The following is a 20,810-nucleotide window of genomic DNA, read 5'->3' on the forward strand; positions in this document are numbered from 1 at the left end:
AATAAAACATTGAATAAATGCATAGAAATATACAATTAATTTTCATTACAAATTACTTCAAATTAGAACATTCTTCCTGCCTCTCCACCCCACCTTATAGAGAAAGCAGAAAATCAACATGGATAGGCATGAAAAAATGAATTTTTTGTTTGTTTCCCTTTTTTTTTGAAAGAGAAAGCACCTTTTAATTGAAACAAATATTCATACAGTATAGGTCACAAAAATCCAGGTCTTACAAAAAATGCAGATAGGAATAGAAAATAACCACTTTTACACTGTCATCTAGTAAATCCCTTTACTGCAGCTGAATTATGAACATTTATAGGTAGTACCGGTGGTTGTGTTTCCTCTTTAATGATGTAATGATAGTTTGGGGGCCCCACTTTCTTACGGAATCTCCCTTACCTTTTCTCTAACCATGGCAACTAGGCGCAAATAACATACTTGATGGGTTACCCTCTTCAGAATTCCTTATAAAAAAAGAGAGAGAGAGAGAGAACAGCAATTATTAAACTGTGGGCGAAAAAAAAAGTCAGAATTGTTAGGCCCATTTTGACATGAAATTTCTAATAAAACTGGGCAAAGGATTTTTGGGTTGGATAGCCAACCCAAACAAATATAAAATAACTAAGAGAGAAATTTTAGTACTGAATCTTTAGGTTACAGTAACACCATTTAAACAACTTTATATTTTCAGTTTTCAGACCCCAGGTCTTCAGTGTGAGTGTTGTACAATAATTACTAGCTGCATATTAATTTCCAAGGGGAAAAAAAAACAGTTAATCCCTAAATTCTCATTATTTTGAGCTTTCTAAAATGGTTCCATCTTGTATATAAGGAGTTTAAAAGCAATTTAAGGGTTTGACCATCTCAGTATTATTAATGAAAAATATAGCTAAATGTATAGCAGTAGATCTTACTAAGTATCATGGCAAAGTAGTAGGAATTTTGAAATAAAATTGTATGATATATAGTATTTTGCTTCTCATATAATATTTTGATTAGACTACAGGCAATCACTAGCAATCACTCAGGGAGGCAAAGTTTTGGTAAAATTAATAAATGCTGGATATTTTGTTTAATGATGTCATTTTCACATGGAAGTCAATTTAAATGTGTAAAATATTCTGGAGTGTATCTATATAAACATGATTCATGAGGTTTCCCTTTTAAGGAAGGGTTGACTGAAACTGATTTTGGGTAACGTGTATCAGAATTAATCTGAGTAATTGTTAAAAGTTCAGATCTTAAGCAATTTTCTCATGAATTTTATTACTGCAGATTAAAAATTGTACCGTTTCATTCTTCTGTTTGGTGCAAATAGAAAACAAAATCCAAATTCCTCAATATTTTAAAACATAGTTTTACTCATTTAAATTGCTAGCATTGGGGCTTCCCTGGTGGCACAGTTTTTGAGAGTCTGCCTGCTGATGCAGGGGACACGGGTTCGTGCCCCGGTCTGGGAAGATTCCACATGCCACGGAGCGGCTGGGCCCGTGAGCCATGGCTGCTGAGCCTGTGCATCCGGAGCCTGTGCTCCACGGCAGGAGAGGCCGCTACAGTGAGAGGCCCGCGTACCGCAAAAAAAAAAAAAAAAAAAAAAAAAAATTGCTAGCATTTAAATGAAGTCACTGTAATTTCTCCCACTAGTAGAAATATGAATAATCAAAAATAATCAGTATAGGCCAGTCATATAAACATTTTGTCAAGTATGAACAAAACTGAATATATATATATATATTTTTTTCAGTTTCATAATGGAGATACAGAAACTAAATTTCTATATTGGTTAATTTTCATTTATTTTTTTACAAGTTGCACTTATAACAAGGAATATCTAGAATTGTATCTTTAGAAGTTAAACCATTTTGACATATATACATATTTCAGATATTAAATATAAATGTAAACATAATAAAAATTACTTCCTTTGGCCAATGGAATGTGGGCAGAAATGATAGTTTGACAAATCAGAAAAAAGCAAAACAGCATGCCCTAGGTAGCTGCTGCCCCTTTCGCTTCCCATCAGAAAGAAGACACATGAAGAAAACCTGAACCCACCCATCAGTCTGTAGCTAAGCCCAGCTGAATTGTAGCCTAATGCAGAATTCAGTGTAGTTCAGCTGAAGAACAGTGGACATCAATCTCCTAAACATGAGGATCGATGCTTCTTGTTGTATGCCAGTAGAACTGTGATGATTATACAGCATTCTTGAAACAACAGAATAAGCTTATACAGGACACTTACAGAAATGTGAAAAATAAATATACTGATGTATAAGTGTACATATATACAAATGAAATAAGTGTGTAAATCATCTGAACAGAGAATTAGTCCAATATACTTCTGGACTCAGTGTCATCCTTAACAGTATGATTTGGGCAAGTCATTGTGTTACTCATATTTCTCAACTGTCGTGCTAGTGTTGGATGGGGTAGTTTTTAAGGTCCATATACAGTTGATAAAGCAAGAACACCCTTGCATTCCAAGAGTAATTAAAAGTGCCAAAGATAAATATTTCATAAGTTGAGCGTCTCTAGAAAACTATTATTGCAAGTTACGTGTTACGATCATTAATTCATTCAGTGGTTCCTTTGAAACAACCATCCTGAGTCCAGTATTTATGCCAAGCACAACAAGGGATGAAGAGAAAGAGATAATGATGTGTTTTTTTGTCTGTAAGAAGTGAAAAACCTAACAGGTGACATAATACAAAAAAGAAAAATCTAAGTGTTTTAAGAATATTACAAACTAAGGGCTTTAAGAAGGTAATCTCTTGCAGCTGAAGAGATTAGGAAAAGCTCTTGGGAGGAAGTGCCACTCACACTGGATCTTGGTGGACATGATTTCAACGGGAAGAAATTTTAAGTCATTTGTTGACTGAAGGAAGGGCATTGAAACAGGGCAGAACTATTTATTTGAAATGCTGAGGGTTTTTTTTCTTTTTCTTTTCTTTCAGTAGAGTATACTGTGTCAGGGACAGGGTAGATATATGGCTTAAAAGAGAGGTAGGGGATATATTTTGAGGATTTTGATTTCTATGTTCAGAAGCTTAGACTTTATCATGTACAGGATGATTAACAACTAAAAATTTTGAAGTGTGCACAGTGAGTGCTAGAAAGTTCCTATGGGTTATATGCAGGAAGAAAAGAGATGAGGAAGACACAAGGGGAGTTGGAAGCAGTTTTCAATGGGCCTGAGCTAAGGTGAGTGGGGGGGTAACAGGCATTTTACTTTTTTTTTTTCCTCCAGTTTTACTGAGATATAATTGACTACAGCTCTGTGTACTTTTAAGGTGTAGGCGGACTTTTTGTTTTGTTCACTGTGCAAAAGCTTTTTAGTTTGATGTCCCGTTTGTTTAGTTTATTTAATCCCACTTGTTTATTTTTGTTTTTTCTTGCCTGAGGAGATAAATCCAAAAATATATTACTGTAACTGATGTCAGAGAAGTTACTACGTATATTTTCTTCTAGAATTTTTATGGTTTCAGGGCTTATATTTAAGTCTTTAATCTATTTTGAATTTATTTTTGTGCATATTTTGTGCAGAAAGTAGTCCTGTTTGATTCTTTTGCACATAGCTGTCCAGTTTTCCCAGCACCATTTATTGAAGAGGCTGTCTTTTCCTCATTATATATTCTTGCCACTTTTGTCCTAGATTAATTGTTCATATAAGCATGGGTTCATTCTGGCCTCTTCATTCTGTTTCATTGATATATATGTCTGTTTTTGTCCTAGTACAGTACTGTTTTGATTATTGTAGCTTTGTAGTATAGTTTGAAATCAGGGCACATGATACCTCCAGCTTTCTTGTTCTTTATCAAGATCATTTTGGCTATTCAGGGAAGGGGGCATTTTAAATACAAACCCCAGCAATGTGCATTTATTTTCTTTCAGGTAGTTAGCATATTGATAAGATAAAATGGAGTTACTAAACAGTGACTTTAAACTACTGCCAGATGATAAGAAAACAGCATTTTAAAAAAGGAAATTCAAGTATTAAAGTAATGTTTCTCAAACTTTAGTAGAAGAAGTAAAACTGTCACTGTTTGCAGATGACATACTATACATAGAAAATACGACACTATCAGTAAACTACTAGAGCTCATCAGTGAATTGGGTAGAGTTGCAGGATACAAAATTAATACACAGAAATCTGTTGCATTTCTATACACTAACAACAAAAGATCAGACAGTGAAATTAAGGAAACAATCTCATTTACTGTCACCTCAAAAAGAATAAAATACCAAGGAATAAACCTACCTAAGGAGGAAAAAGATTTGTACCATGAAAAGTCTAAGATGCTAATGAAAAAAACTGAAGACCACACAAACAGATGGAAAGATATACCATGTTTTGGATTAAAGAATCAATACTGTTAAAATAACTAAAATGCCCAAGGCAATCTACCAATTTAATGCAATCCCTATCAAATTACCAATAACATTTTTCACAGAACTGGAACAAAAAAATTTTTAATTTGTATGGAAACACAAAAGACCCCAAATAGCCAAAGCAATCCTGGGGAAAAAAAAGGAGTTGGAGGAATCAGGCTCCCTGGCTTCAGACTATACTACAAAGCTACAGTAATGAAAACAGTATGGTACTGGCACAAAAACAGAAATATAGATCAATGGAACAGGACAGAAATCCCAGAAATAAACCCATTAAATTAATCTTTGGAAAAGGAGGCAAGAATATACAGTGGAGAAAAGACAGTCTCTTCAATAAGTGGTGCTGGGAAGACTAGACAGCTACATGTAAAAGAATTAAATTAAAACATTCTCTAACATCATACATAAAAATAAACTCAAAATATATTAAATCCCTAAATGTAATGCCAGACACTATAAAACTCTTAGAGGAAAACACAGGAAGAACACTCTGCAATAAAGTGCACCAATATCTTTTTGGATCTACATCCTAGAGTAATAAAAATAACAACAAAAATAAACAAATGGAACCTAATTAAACTTAAACTCTTTTGCACAGCAAAGGAAACCATAAACAAAACAGAAAGACAACCTACTGACTGGAAGAAAATATTTGCAAATGAAGCAACCTACAAGGGATTATTCCCCCAAATATACAAACAACTCATGCAGCTCTATATCAAAAAAAAAAAAACAAAAAACAACCCAATCAAAAAATGGGCAGAAGATCCAAATAGACATTTCTCCAAAGAAGACATACAAATGACCAAAAAGCACATGAAAAAGTGCTCCACATCACTAATTATTGGAGAAATACCAATCAAAACTACAATGAGTTATCACCTCACACCAGTAAGAAGAGCCATCATTGAAGTCTACAAAGAATAAATGCTGGAAAGGGTGTGGAGAAAAGGGAAGCCTCCTACACTGTTGGTGGGAATGTAAATTGGTAAAATCATTATGGAGAACAGTAGGGAGGTTCCTTAAAAAACTAAAAATAGAACTACCATATGATCTAGCAATCTCACTCCTGGACATATATTCAGAGAAAAGCATCATTCAAAAAGATACATGCACCCCGATGTTCATTGCAGCACTATTTACAACAGCTAAGACATGGAAGCAACCTAAATGTGCATCAACAGAGGATTGGATAAAGAAGATGTGGTACATATATACGATGGAATATTACTCAACCATACAAAAAGAACAAAATAATGCCATTTGCAGCAACATGGATGGACCTAGAGATTATCATACTAAGTGAAATAAGTCAGAGAAAGACAAATATCATATATCACTCATATGTGGAATCTAATTAAAAAAATAATACAAATGAACTTATTTACAAAACTGAGACAGACTCACAGATTTTGAAAACAAACTTATGGTTACCAAAGGGGAAACATGGGTGGGAGGGATAAATGATGAGTTTGGGATTAACATATACACACTACTATATATAAAACAGATAACCAACAAGGACCTACTATATAGCACAGGAAACACTACTCAATATTCTATAATAACCTATATGGGAAAAGAATTTGAAAAAGAATGAATATATGTATATGTATAAATGAATCACTCTGCCATACACCTGAAACTAATACAACATTGTAAATCAACTATACACCAATAAAACTTAAGTAAAAGAAAATATACATAAACATCAATGTTCATAGCAGCACTATTTACAATAGCCAAGACATGGAAGCAACCTAAATGTCCATTGACAGAGGAATGGATAAAGAAGTTGTGGTACATATACACAAGAGAATACTACTCAGCCATAAAAAGGAATGAAATAATGCAATTTGTAGCAACATGGGTGGACCTAGAGATTGTCATACTAAGTGAAGTAAGCCAGACAGAGAAAGACAAATATAATATGATATCACTTGTATGTGCAATCCAAAAAAAAAAAATGATACAAATCAACTTATTTACAAAACAGATACAGATTCACAGACATAGAAAACACACTTATGGTTAGCAAAGGGGAAATGAGGGGAGGGAGGGATAAATTAGGAGGCTGGGATTAACATATGCACACCGCTATACATAAAAGAGATAACCAACAAGGACCTACTGTATAGCACAGGGAACTATACTCAATATTTTGTAATAACCTGTAAGGGAAAAGAATCTGAAAAAGAACAGATGTGTGTGTGTGTGTGTGTGTGTGTATACATATATATATACACACACATTATACATGTATATATGTATAATTGAATCACTAGGCTGTACCCCTGAAACTAATATAACATTGTAAATCAACTATACTTCAATTTTAAAAATAAAAAAAAAACTGATTAAAATTGGAAAAAAATGTTTTAATATGCATAAAATCACCTGGGGTTCTTGTGAAAAATGCAGATTTCTGGGCCTCAGCCCTAGAGATCTTGAAACAGTTGGTGTTGAGAGAGACCCAGAATTTGTAGTTTAATAAGTACCTCAACAGATAACAATGCAGGTGGTTTGCAAATCATTCTTTGACACTGGTTGGAATATATAACAGTAACAATAAAAGGAAACACTTATTGCCCACTTGGCTAAATGCATGTATACAGTATCTCAATTTACCCTTTTAGGAAGCCTAAAATGTAGCTATTAATATTATTTCTCAAAGTTACAAAAAACCAAGAATTAGAGGGGTTTTACAGCACTTTAAAAGTCATAGAGTTAATAAGTGATGAATTCAGAAGAAGAGTCAAAGACTGTCCAACTTCAGAACTCACATTGGATAAGTTCATGTTATTAAAGACTGTAGCTTTTGCCTCTCTTCTTATACTTTCTCTTTTCGAAACTTTCAACTGATTGGGACGAGTGCCACATTTAACAGGATTTTCTGATTAAATTTACTCCAGTAAAAAATTTCATTCCTAAGTAGAGAAAGACCAGCTGGAACATAATCAGTCATCATAGTGGGATGCCCTAGATATGAAGATGCCCATCCTACCAAGAATAATACATATGTGCATAGCAGTAATTCTAAAATAAATATAGGAAATTTCTGCAGCATGTGTTATTGTAACTATTTAAGCAAACACATAAGAACTTTAAAGTAGGACGTTATCATTGCCTAGAACATTTTTCTCTCATTTTTCTTTCTGTCTTAAAACTGACAGCTCAAAATAAATCCATCATCTAGAATTTGAAGCATTAATTATTGAAAGGAATGGTCCACAATAAAACATGCTAAAAGTCAGATTTAATTTATTCTTCTTAACTATCTCTTGACCTAAGCTACTATTTTTTTTTTAAGACTGAAGGTCCAGTCATTTATCTACATTTCCTATGATAATGGAAGCAGTAGTAGCTTACGGTGTTTGAAGTAAAGGAAATGAGTTAAATATGTTATGTGCCACTATTCGGAGTACAATCAACCCAGAAAAGACTTTACAAACACACTGAGAAAAAGGCCTAAAGTGGGAATCATTAATAGATTCTTTCCTCCAAAAATTTAAGGAGAAATGAACTCAAAATTTTTCCAGAGTTGGAGAAGCAATTGATATCTGTTATCAGTTGTAATTTTCCAGTTTCAAATCCAACAACTGTTCATTGTTATTTGTTCTTGAAGATGGTGACTGAGAAAAAGGTGATGGTAGTATGTTGTCACTTTAAACTGATAACAGAATTTTTATTTGCTTTTCTTGTCAATGATATTCTTTCCAGTAGTTCCCTTGCTCCGCAAGTGAAAAGGATAGTGTTAGAAAAATTCCCTTTTAATTTCAGACTTACTAATCAAGGTCCATTTACAAAGTTTTCATTGCTTTTTCTAGGCCACGTAGAGGGAGCTTCTTTTATTTTTTTCTAATACATCTTTATTGGAGTAAAGTTCCTTCACAATATTGTGTTAGTTTCTGTTGCACAACAAAGCAAACCAGCCATATGCATACATATGTCCCCATATCTCCTCCCCCTTGAGCCTCCCTAGAATCCTCCCTATCCCACCCCTTGAGTTCACCGCAAAGCACTGGGCAGATCTCCTTGTGCCATGCTGCTGCTTCCCACGAGCCAACTATTTTACATTCGGTAGTGTATATACCTCGATGCTACACTCACTTTGCCTCAGCTTCGCCCTCCCACCCCATATCATCAAGTCCATTCTCTATGTCTACCTCTTTATTCCTGCCCTGCAACTACATTCATCAGTACCATTTTTTTTTTAAGATTCCTTTTTTTCCCCACATCTTTATTGGAGTATAAGTGCTTTACAAGGGTGTGTTAGTTTCTGCTTTATAACAAAGCGAATCAGCTATACATATACATATATCCCTAGATCCCCTCACTCTTGCATCTCCCTCCCACCCTCCCTATCCCACCCCTCTAGGTGGTCACAAAGCACCAAGCTGATCTCCCTGTGCTACGTGGCTGCTTTCCACTAGCTATCTATTTTACATTTGGTAGTGTATATATGTCCATGCCACTCTCTCACTTCATCCCAGCTTACCCTTCCCCCTCCCTGTGTCCTCAAGTCCATTCTCTACATCTGCATCTTTATTCCTGTCCCGCCCCTAGGTTCTTCAGAACCATTTTATTTTTTAGATTCCATGTATATGTGTTAGCATACGGTATTTGTTTTTCTCTTTCTGACTTCACTCTGTAAGACAGACTCTAGGTCCATCCACCTTACTACAAATAACTCAATTTTGTTTCTTTTTATGGCTGACTAATATTCCATTGTATATATGTGTCACATCTTCTTTATCCATTCATCTGTTGATGGACACTTAGGTTGCTTCCATGTCCTGACTATTGTAAATAGATCTGCAATGAACATTGTGGTACATGACTCTTTGAATTATGGTTTTCTCAGGGTATATGCCCAGTAGTGGGATTGCTGGGTCTTGTGGTAGTCCTATTGTTAGTTTTTTAAGGAACCTCCATAGTGTTCTCCATAGTGGCTGTATCAATTTACATTCCCACCAACAGTGCAAGAGGGTTCCCTTTTCTCCACACCCTCTCCAGCATTTATTGTTTGTAGATTTTTTGATGATGGCCATTCTGACTGGTGTGAGGTGATACCTCATTGTAGTTTTGATTTGCATTTCTCTTATTAGTGATGTTGAGAATCCTTTTATGTGTTTCTTGGCAATCTGTATATCTTCTTTAGAAATGTCTATTTAGGTCTTCTGCCCATTTTTGGATTGGGTTGTTTGTTTTATTGATATTGAGCTGCATGTAAATTTTGGAGATTAATCGTTTGTCAGTTGCCTCATTTGCAAATATTTTCTCCCATTCTGAGGGTTGTCTTTTTATCTTGTTTATGATTTCCTTTGCTGTGCAAAAGCTTTTAAGTTTCATTAGGTCCCACTTGTTTATTTTTGTTTTTATTTCCATTTCTCTAGGAGGTGGGTCAAAAAGGATCTTGCTGTGTTCTGCCTATGTTTTCCTCTAAGAGTTTTCTAGTATCGGCCTTACATTTAAGTCTTTAATCCATTTTGAGTTTATTTTTGCATATGGTGTTACGGAGTGTTCTAATTTCATTTGTTTACATGTAGCTGTCCAGTTTTCCCAGCACGACTTATTGAAGAGGCTGTGTTTTCTCCATCATATGTTCTTGTCTCCTGTGTTGTAAATTAGGTACCCATATGTGCATGGGTTTGTCTCTGGGCATTCTATCCTGTACCATTGATCTATATTTCTGTTTTTGTGCCAGTACCATACTGTCTTGATTACTGTAGCTTTGTGGTATAGTTTGAAGTCAGGGAGCCTGATTCCTCCAACTCCGTTTTTCTTTCTCAAGATTGCTTTGGCTGTTCGGGGTCTTTTGTGTTTCCACATGAATTGCAAGATTTTTTTGTTCTAATCTGTGAAGAATGCCATTGGTAGTTTGATAGGGATTGCACTGAATCTGTAGATTGCTTTGGGCAGTATAGTCATTTTCACAATACCGATTCTTCCAATCCAAGAACGTGGTATATTTCTCCATCTGTTTATGTCATGTTTGATTTCTTTCATCAGTGTTTTATAGTTTTCTGAGTACAAGTCTTTCACCTCCTTAGGCAGGTTTATTCCTAGGTATTTTATTCTTTTCGTTACAATGGTAAATGGGAGTGTTTCCTTAATTTCTCTTTCAGGTTTTTCATCATTAGTGTATAGAAATGCAAAAGATTTCTGTGCATTAATTTTGTATCCTGCAACCTTACTAAATTCATTGATTAGCTCTAGTAGTTTTCTGGTGTCATCTTTAGGATTCTCTATGTATAGTATCATGTCATCTGCAAACAGTGACAGTTTTACTTCTTTTCCAATTTGTATTCCTTTTATTTCTTTTTCTTTGCTGATTGCCATGGCTAGGACTTCCAAAACTACATTGAATGATAGTGATGAGAGTGGACATCCTTGTCTCGTTCCTGATCTTAGAGGAAATGCTTTCTGTTTTTCACCATTGAGAATGATGTTTGCTTTGGGTTTGTCATATATGGCCTTTATTATGTTGAGGTAGGTTCCCTGTATGCCCATTTTCTGGAGAGTTTTTACCATAAATGGGTGTTGAATTTTGTCAAAAGATTTTTCTGCATCTATTGAGATGATCATATGGTTTTTATTCCTTAATTTGTTAATGTGGTGTATCACATTGATTGATTTGCATATACTGAAGAATCCTTGCATTCTTGGAATAAATCCCACTTGATGGTGGATGATCCTTTTAATGTGCTGTTGGATTCTGTTTGCTAGTATTTGTTGAGGATTTTTGCATCTACATTCATCAGTGATATTGGTCTATAATTTTCTTTTTTTATGTGATATCGTTTTCTGCTTTTGGTATTTAGGTGATGGTGGCTTTGTAGAATGAATTTGGGAGTATTTCTCCATCTGCAGTTTTTTGGAAGATTTTGAGAAGGATTGGTGTTAGCTCTTCTCTAAATGTTTGATAGAATTCACCTGTGAAGCCACCTTGTCCTGGACTTTTGTTTGCTGGAAGATTTTTACTTACAGTTTCAATTTCATTACTTGTGATAGGTCTGTTTATGTTTTCTATTTTTTCCTGGTTCAGCCTTGGAAAATTTTACCTTTCCGAGAATTTGTCTATTTCTTCGTGGTTGTCCATTTTAGTGGCATATGGTTGTTTGTAGTAGTCTCTTATTATCCTTTGTATTTCTGTGGTGTCTGTTGTGATTTCTCCTTTTTCATTTCTAATTTTATTGATTTGCATCCTATCCCTTTTTTTCTTGCTGAGTCTAAGGGTTTAACATTTTTTTTATCTTCTCAAAGAACCAACTTTTAGTTTTATTGATCTTTGCTATTGTTTTCTTTGTTTCTATCATATTCATTTCTGCTCTGATCTTTATGATTTCTTTCCTTCTACTAACTTTGGGTTTTCTTTGTTCTTTAGTTGTTTTAAGTGTAGTGTAGATTGTTTATTTGAGATTTTTCTTGTTTCTTGAGGTGAGACTGAATTGCTATAAACTTCCCTCTTAGAACTGCTTTTGCTGTGTCCCCTAGGTTTTGGGTTGTCGTGTTTTCATTGTCATTTGTTTCTATGTATTTTTTTTATTTCTTCTTTGATTTCTTCAGTGATCTCTTGGTTATTTAGTAGTGCACTGTTTAGCCTCCATGTATTTTTTCTGTAATTGATTTCCAATCTCATAGCATTGTCATCAGAAAAGATGCTTGATATGATTTCAATTTTCTTAAATTTTCTGAGGCTTGATTTGTGACCCAAGGTGTGATCTATCCTGAAGACTGTTCCATGTGCACTTGAGAAGAAAATGTATTCTGACACTTTGGGGTGGAATGTTCTATAAATATGAATAACATGTATCTGGTCTATTGTGTCATTTAAAGCTTGTTTTTCCTTATTTATTTTCTGTTTGGATGATCTTTCCTTTGGTGTAAGTGGGGTGTTAAAAGTCCCCTACTATTATTGTGTTACTGTCAATTTCTCCTTTCATGTTTGTTAGCATTTGCCTATGTACTGAGATGCTCCTACGTTGGGTGCATAAACATTTATAACTGTTATATCTTCTTTTTCGATTGATCCTTTGATCATTATGTAGTGTCCCTCCTTATCTCTTGTAACAGTCTTCATTTTAAAGTCTATTTTATCTGATACGACTATTGCTACTCCAGCTTTCTTTTGATTTCCATTTGCGTGGAATATGTTTTACCATCACTTCACTTTCAGTCCGTATGTGTCCCTAGGTCTGAAGTGGGTCTCTTGTAGACAGCATATATATGGGTCTGTTTTTTGTATCCATTCAGCCAGTCTGTGTCTTTTGGTCGGGGCACTTAATCCGTTTACGTTCAAGGTTATTATCGATATGTATGTTCCTATTACCATTTTCTTAATTGTTTTTGGTTTGTTTTTGTGGGTCTTTTTCTTCTCTAGTGTTTCCTGCTCAGAGAAGTTTCTTTAGCACTTATTGTAAAGCTGGTTTGGTGGTGCTGAATTCTTTTAGCTTCTGCTTGTCTGTAAAGGTTTTAATTTCTCTATTGAATCTGAATGAGATCCTTGCTGGGTAGAGTAATCTTGGTTGTAGGTTTTTCTCTTTAATCACTTTAAGTATATCCTGCCACTTCCTTCTGGCTTGCAGTGTTTGCACTGAAAAATCAGCTGATAACCTTATGGGGATTCCTTTGTATGTTATTTTTTGTTTTTCCGTTGCTGCTTTTAATATTTTTTCTTTAAATTTAATTTTTGTTAGTTTGATTAATATGTGTCTTGGTGTGTTTCTCCTACTGTCTATCCTGTATGGGACTTTCTGTGCTTCCTGGACTTGGGTGACTATTTCTTTCCCCATGTTAGGGAAGTTTTCCACTATAATCTCTTCAAATATTTTCTCAGACCCTTTCTTTTTCTCTTCCTCTTCTGGGACCCCTGTAATTCGAATGTTGGTGCATTTAGTGTTGTCCCAGAGGTCTCTGAGATTGTCTTCAATTCTTTTCATTCTTTCTTCTTTCTTCTGCTCCTCAGCAGTTATTTCCACCATTTTGTCTTCCAGCTCACTTATTCGTTCTTCTGTCTCCGTTATTGTTATTGATTCCTTCTAGTGTATTTTTCATTTCAGTTATTGTGTTGTTCATCTCTATTTGTTTGTTCTTTAGTTCTTCTAGATCTTTGTTAAACATTTCTTGTATTTTCTCAATCCGTGCTTCCATTCTATTTCAGAGATTCTGGATCATCTTTACTATCTTTACTCTGAGTTCTTTTTCAAGTAGATTTCCTATTTCCTCTTCATTTATTTGGTCTTGTAGGTTTTTACCTTGCTCCTTCATCTGTGACATATTTTTTTAACGTCTCTTTTTTTTTTTTTTTTTTTATGAGTGAGATTGTGTTCCTGTTTTACTGGTTGCTTGGTCTGAGGCTTCCAACACTGAAGTTTGTAGGCTATTTTGTAGAGCTGGGTCTTGGTGCTGAGATGAGGAGCTCTGTGAGACCTCACGCCGATGAATATTCCCTGGGGTCTGAGATTCTCTGTTAGCTCAGTGGTTCAGGATTGGAGCTCCCACTGCAGGAGCTACCCCCCAACCCCAGGCTCATGAATCAAGATCCCACCAGCCACGTGGGGCAGCAAGAAAAAAAAAAGAGAATAACAAAGTAAAAAATAAAATTAGACTAGGAAAATAAGAGATATGTTAGAAAGAATGTAAAAATAAACATACAGATGAATCAACAACCAGAAGGTACATCAGTACCACAATAGTAAAACAGAGGAGGAGGGAAAAGAAAAAAAAAAAAGGCAGAGGTGGGGCAGGAAAGGCCTTGGCTGTGGTGAGCGGGGCTAAGCAACAGCGAGGTTTGTGTGGTTTGTAGGGCCAATGCTTAGGACCCACAGGGCTGGAAAACGCCCTGGGAGCTGTGGGGGATGGGGCTTAGGCTCAAGGAACAGAAGGGGCCCAGGCATGTCTCCCTCCCCTTGTCTCAGAGGGCAGGGGACCTCACCTGGGAGCCCAGCAGGCTTCATGGGCTCAAGTGGGTGGGGTAAATGCCTTCCTCTCTTCTCCTCTCCTGCTCCTCTGGTCTGGGGTCTAGGAAGTCCCCTCTCGCCTGCCACTCCTGATCTCCCCGGCCTCCCTCCTATGCCTCCAGGAACCACACTGCCTGGATGGGGCTTTGGAGGTGGGGGAACCAGCTTGGGAGCTCAGCAAGCTCCCCCACCCAAGTGGGCCAGGCGATCACCCTCCACTCCTCTCCTGCTCTTCCTAGAAAGTCCCTCCCACCTGCCTCTCCTGATCTCCCCAAGTTCAGGGGCACCAATCTTGTCTGGCCTCCACTTCTCCTCCCCCCCTCGGTCCCCCTATGTCCTACCAGTTCATTCTAGGGTTCCTCCCATCTCCTTGGGGTCAGAGTTCCCCACCAGTGGCCGGCAGGCACCATAGTTGTGGGGAGATGCTAACTCTGCATTTTCCCACACCGACATCTTGATTCCTCAGGAGCTTTTATTTAAAGTTTATTTAGAACCAACTATGTCCCAGACACTGTGCTAAACTATATGCAGAGCCCTGGTGGGTACTCATTTCTCTGCTTTGCTTTCCATTTGTATCCAGCTTGCTGTGTATCTTCTTTTATCCTCCAGGAGCTTATTAACCCTTCAAGCATAAGGGAAAAATTAAAGTCTACTCAGTACCATGAACAGAAATTTTGATATATGATAAAGTATGTACATTTGAAAAATCTATCAAATGAGAATGGCAGAATTTCTCTAATTCCTTTAAAAGAATCATTCATCAGAGGTGCTAGACATTTGGGGCTGACAGAAGATGTATCAGATAATCCTTCAAGATCCCATTTTACATATGTCCTCTGGTTTATACTTCAGTATAAACTTTTTGATTACTTGATAATGTGGAGAGAGCCTGGCAGTAGTTCTAGAAATGGAAGACTGAAAACAGGGTACCATAGTTATTTACTTAGGATATGATTTTATTTATTATGACACCAAAGAGAATCAACTGAAACTGTTTAAAACCAATGTATAAATATGAAAAGCAGATACAAAATGAATACATCTAAATCAATATTCTTACATTTATCAAAAAAATGCATCAATAATAAAAAGAATATCCCACTCCTAGCAAAGAAATACAAAGTAATAAACCTAAAAAATGGACAGAAATTATATGAAAAATCTCTAGAAAATTATTATCTCTTTATGTAACATTTGCATAAATGAAGAGATAGCAGATGTGAATACCCAATATTGCAAAGATTTTGATCCATTCTAAGTGAATCCTATAAATTTAGCACAATTCCACTCAATATCCCAATTAGATTTTTCTTATAAAAATAAATAAGTGCATTTTCTTTTTGATGGAATGACTTTCTATCTCCAACTTTTGTTTCATTTTCTAGCAGCAACTTATATTCTTTAAGTGAATTATCAGCCTGCAATACTTGTTTTATTTTTTTCAGTTTAGAAAAATCTCTCTCAACCTCACATATTCCTCAAGCTGCCATTTGTTTCCTTTTTCTCTTTACAGCAGTACTCCACCAAAGATTTGTCTATATTTTTAGTTTCCCTCTATCTAGTCTTTCTTCAATTCACCCTAACTCTCCACCAGAATGCTTTTATCAAGGTCACCAAGCAACATGACATCCAACATCCATGTTACTAAAACTAATTGTCCTTTCCCAGGTCCTTACTGTATTTGACCTGTCAGCCTCCTTAAACACAGCGAGTTGAGGCATGTTTTTCTCCTGACCTCCAGGATACCACACTCTCCTAGTCTTCCTATTTCCTTACAGTTTTCTTCCTCTCAGGCTCCTACTTATGGATCCTCCTCAGCTCCCTGATCTTTAAATTTTGGGGTGACTCCCAGTTTGGTCCTTAGATCTTTTTTCTGTTGATATATAAGTTCTAGGTGGTCTTATCTAAACTCAAGTCTTTAAATACCACCTACAGGTATTCTGAACATTCCCAAATTCACGTTTGCGATTGGGCCCTTTCCCTTGTTATCTGACTCATACATTCAATTGATGACTTGAAGCTTCACTTGGATGTGCATTAGGCATAGTCAATGGACAGTTGTCAGACTCAGCTCCTATTTCCATCACCTCCAAACCTGCTTCTCTCATAGCATTTCCCCATCTCTGTAGATGGCAGATCCATCTCGCCAGATACTTTGGAGACATTCTTGACATTTTTCTTTCCTTTCCATACCCTCCATCTATTCCATCAGCAAAGTCTTTTGGCTTTTTCTTTAAATGTATCAGATTCTGATCACTTCTTAACACATCCACTACTGTCACCCTAGATTAAGCCTCCATCTTCTCGCTTGAGCTAGAGCAAGCAAAAGCCTCTTAAAACTTTGCCATGGACTGCATGTTTGTGTCCCCTCAATTCATATGTTGAAACCTAGTGCCCAATCTAATGATATTAGGAGGTGGCGTCTTTGAGAGGTGCTTAGGACATGAGAGTGGAGCCCTTAAGAAAGGTATTAGTGCTCTTATAAAAGAGGCCCTGGGCTTCCCTGGTGGTGCAGTGGTTGAGAGTCCGCCTGCCGATGCAGGGGACACAGGTTCGTGCCCCGGTCCGGGAAGATCCCGCATGTCGTAGAGCGGCTGGGCCCATAAGCCATGGCCGCTGAGCCTGCGCGTCCGGAGCCTGTGCTCCGCAACGGGAGAGGCCACAACAGTGAGAGGCCCGCGTACCAAAAAAAAAAAAAAAAGAGGCCCTGCCCAACTCTGTAGCTCCTTTTAGCATGTGAAGATACAACAAGAACTCAGCAGTCTACAACCTGGAAGAAGAGGGTTCTCACCAGAACCCAACTATGCTGGTACCTCATTTACACTTAAAGCCTCCAGAATTGTGAGCAATATATTTCTGCTGTTTATAGGCCACCTAATTTATGATGTTTTGTCATAGCAGCCTGAAAGTACTAAGATACTCTTCTTCTTGCTTATGACCATATTCCCCTGAAATTACTGCCAGTAGAGCAGCAAGCAGAATCCTTTCAAAATGTAAGTCATCACAGCTCCGCCCAAAATTTTGCAAGAGCTTTTCATCTCACCCAGAGAGATAAAATGTCACCACAGTGGCCTATAGGATCTTAAATGATATATTAGTCATCTATGGCTATATAACAACTTACCCCAAAACTTAGAGGCTTAAGACAAGAAATGCTTATAAATCACAATTTTTGTAGGTCAGGAATCTGGGGGCAACTTAGTTGGTTCCTCCAGCTCAGGGTCTCTTAGAAAGCTGTAATCAAGGTGTCAGCCAGGGCTGTTGTCTCATAGAAAGGGTCCACTGTGGAAGACCCACTTCTAGTCTCACTCAGGTGGTTGTTGGCAGGCTTCAGTTCCTTGCTGACTGTTGGATGGAGGTCTCTCCTAGTTTTGTCACAGTCCTCTCCTTAGGTCAGTTCACAACATGGCGGCTGGCTTCCACCAGATCAAGTAAGCAAGAAAGTAAGAGAAGTAAAGCAAATTTAGAACCAGAGTCTTTTTACACTTAACTTTGGAAGTGATATCCCAGGATTTCTGCTTTATTTTCTTTACCAGAAACAAGTCACTAGGTCCAGCTCACACTAAATCGTTGGTAGTGAAACACTAGCATGAATGCCAGGAGGTGGGCATCATTGGGAACCAACTTAAAAGCGGCCCACAGCAAATGACTGCCCCTCTTCCATTACACATGTGGCTTTTTCTCTTGCCATTTTCATCTCAGTTGCTCTGCTTTAATTACATAGGCTCCATGGATATCCCATGGGTGAGCTATACCCTCTCAGGCCATTTGGGCTAGACAGGTTGAAGAGATTTTTGATTTTTAAATGTTGCACCCAAATCCTAAGAAGTTGTCTGGAGGATCAAGGATGGTAGTTATCTCATCTCAGCTTCATAGGAATCCACTGTTGTCCTGAAATCAGGAGCATGTTTAGTATCTTGCTGCTGAAACTAGGCTATGTGAAGTAGTACCATGAATTCACAGCATCGTGCATGATGGAAAGCATCTCAGAAATCATATGAAGCTGGCCTTGTAAACTGCAGGATTCTCTTGACCAGTTATGATTTTACCAGCAGGTAGGAAGTGAATCTCAATTATCCCAGAGCTTGTTCATTAGTTAAGATAAGAATGTCATGGTGGCTGCAATGTTCAGAATGATCAACAGCAACAAACAGACAAACCAAAAACCAAGAGGAAAGCAAAACTATTATAAAAGTTTACCAGGTTGAGCTTCACAGGACTTGAAGCAAAGGCTACAGACAACCTAGAAAGCCTGTGAACGAACTGAAAAGTGAATATGATAGGATAGGGGTAAAATATACCATTATTATAGAAGCAAGGCCAGAGATGAGTACCTAAATTGTGACTGTGAAATAGTACACATCATTAATCTGTTCTGATGGAATGGTGAGAGGAAGCGAGAAAGTCTAAAGGACAATAGTATTATAAGAGCTCCAGTTTGATACAATATCTTGCCTTTGTTCCACCAGCTCTTTCATTAGTAACTCCTTATAAAGGTTGGCTACATTAGCAGATACTCCTTCAGACAAAGATCAGGCTTTGTGGGTTTCCACGGAACTTTACTGACAATTAATAAGTATTAAATAATTAATTTCAACTCAGCAAACAATGACAGGATCTTCAACAATAGCACTACATTTTCCCATTACATTATCTACAGATAAACAAATAAAAAAAATAGTATGATTATTTAGAGTATATCTTTTTCACTAAGTTGCTATCTCCTACAAAACACTTACAGCGTATTTATTATGAACTCATATTTTCTATTTAAATATCAGGTAAAATTTGAGTATAATTACCAGTGTAAGTATCAAACACTAAGAAAGAATACTTAAAGAGAAGTAATTTTACCATAATATTAAAAGTTCTAGACCTTTAAAAATCCTTAGTCTGTAAAAAGTTCACTGTAAGTTAGACTACTAAGGCAAACATTCCCAGTTGCTCTATAGCACATAAATAGTAAGGTTTTTTAATATTATATGGTAATGGAAAGGGGTCATGGTTTGGATTAAATGTTTCTAATCCTAGCTAATCATATTCAGAGTTCTCTTTACCTAACATGGTTCACCTGACATTTAAAAATGGGAAGAAATGCATCTAAATCTATACTACACGTTTGAAATTGATAGTTTATATTTGGTATAAAAGGGATAAAATTTATAGTCCTGAGTGACAATTTTATGTAACAAGGCATGAGAATGTAAAATTCCATTCAAATTCCCCTCTTATCACTATTCATGAAAACAGCATTTCTCAGCTGGGAAAGCTAACAGCGATATTACATGGTGACATTATTTCAGAAGAGTTGTCTACGATGCAGAATATCTAATTTTTTCACACATGAGTAAGGACTATGTAAAATTTAGCATTTAAGTTGCATTCTGTACACAATATTTTAAAGGGCAAGGGTAAGTACTTTTTGAAATAATATAATAACCTAAATTAACTTCAAAACAAAATTTAATATTCATGTACTTCTTTTCTTTCAAGTCTTTCCAAACAGCTTTTCCAAAAAGAATAGTATATCTTGATATACTAAAAATAACAAACACTCTTATTGCTGCTTTAGTAAAAAGGAAACTGGAGCATGGAATTGCATAAATGATTTTTCGAAGGGAACCCAAATAAAGTATAGGGGTAGAAGAATCATAATATAGCCACAGTATTCCTAATTTTAGTGCTTGATGCTTTTCTTTTAAATATTAAAACCAGTGGAACAGCCTAATAACATCATGTGCAAGCAAGGAAGATGTTAACTGCTTTGTTTTCACAACCTTATGGAATCACAGCTGATGCAAAACCATGCAATTTAATCCCCTGTATTTATGGACAAGGAAATTTAAATTTAGAGGCACTGTGACTTGTTCAAGGCCATCGAGTATGTAAATAGCACATACAAGAATCAAACTCATGTGTCCTTTATCCCTTATATAGTGCTGTGTCCACTATGATTAAAATGAAAGAATTCATTCCGGTTGCCAGATATCAATACTTTGATCCTTTATGTAATTAGATTAATGGTATACAGAGTTTTGGTTTTGACTTTAGTATGTTTCAAAAATAGTCTGCGCATGAGGCATTATACTGCACCTGCCTTTTATATTTAAGAGGTAACATAAGTTTAATAATCATTTTTACCTAATTCAGAAATAACAAGAAAATATTTGCTACTCTTCACAGCTGATTTTCCACTTATTTATTTTTTAACAAAATAGCCACCAACTCTTATATTCCTGCAACTTAGCCATCTAAAGCAGGTGTCAGCAAGCTTCTTCTGTAAAGAGCCAGACAGTAAATGTTTTTGTAACTACACAATTCTGGTGTAAATCCCAGGGTTTGTAGCATGAAAGCAGCCACAGACAATAGGCGACTGAACGGAAGTAGCCATGTTTCAATAAAACTTTATTCACAAAAACAGATCATTGGCCCATGGGCTGTAGTTTGTTGACC

This window comes from Globicephala melas, chromosome 9, assembly GCF_963455315.2.
Source record: "Globicephala melas chromosome 9, mGloMel1.2, whole genome shotgun sequence".
Classification (NCBI taxonomy): domain Eukaryota; kingdom Metazoa; phylum Chordata; class Mammalia; order Artiodactyla; family Delphinidae; genus Globicephala; species Globicephala melas.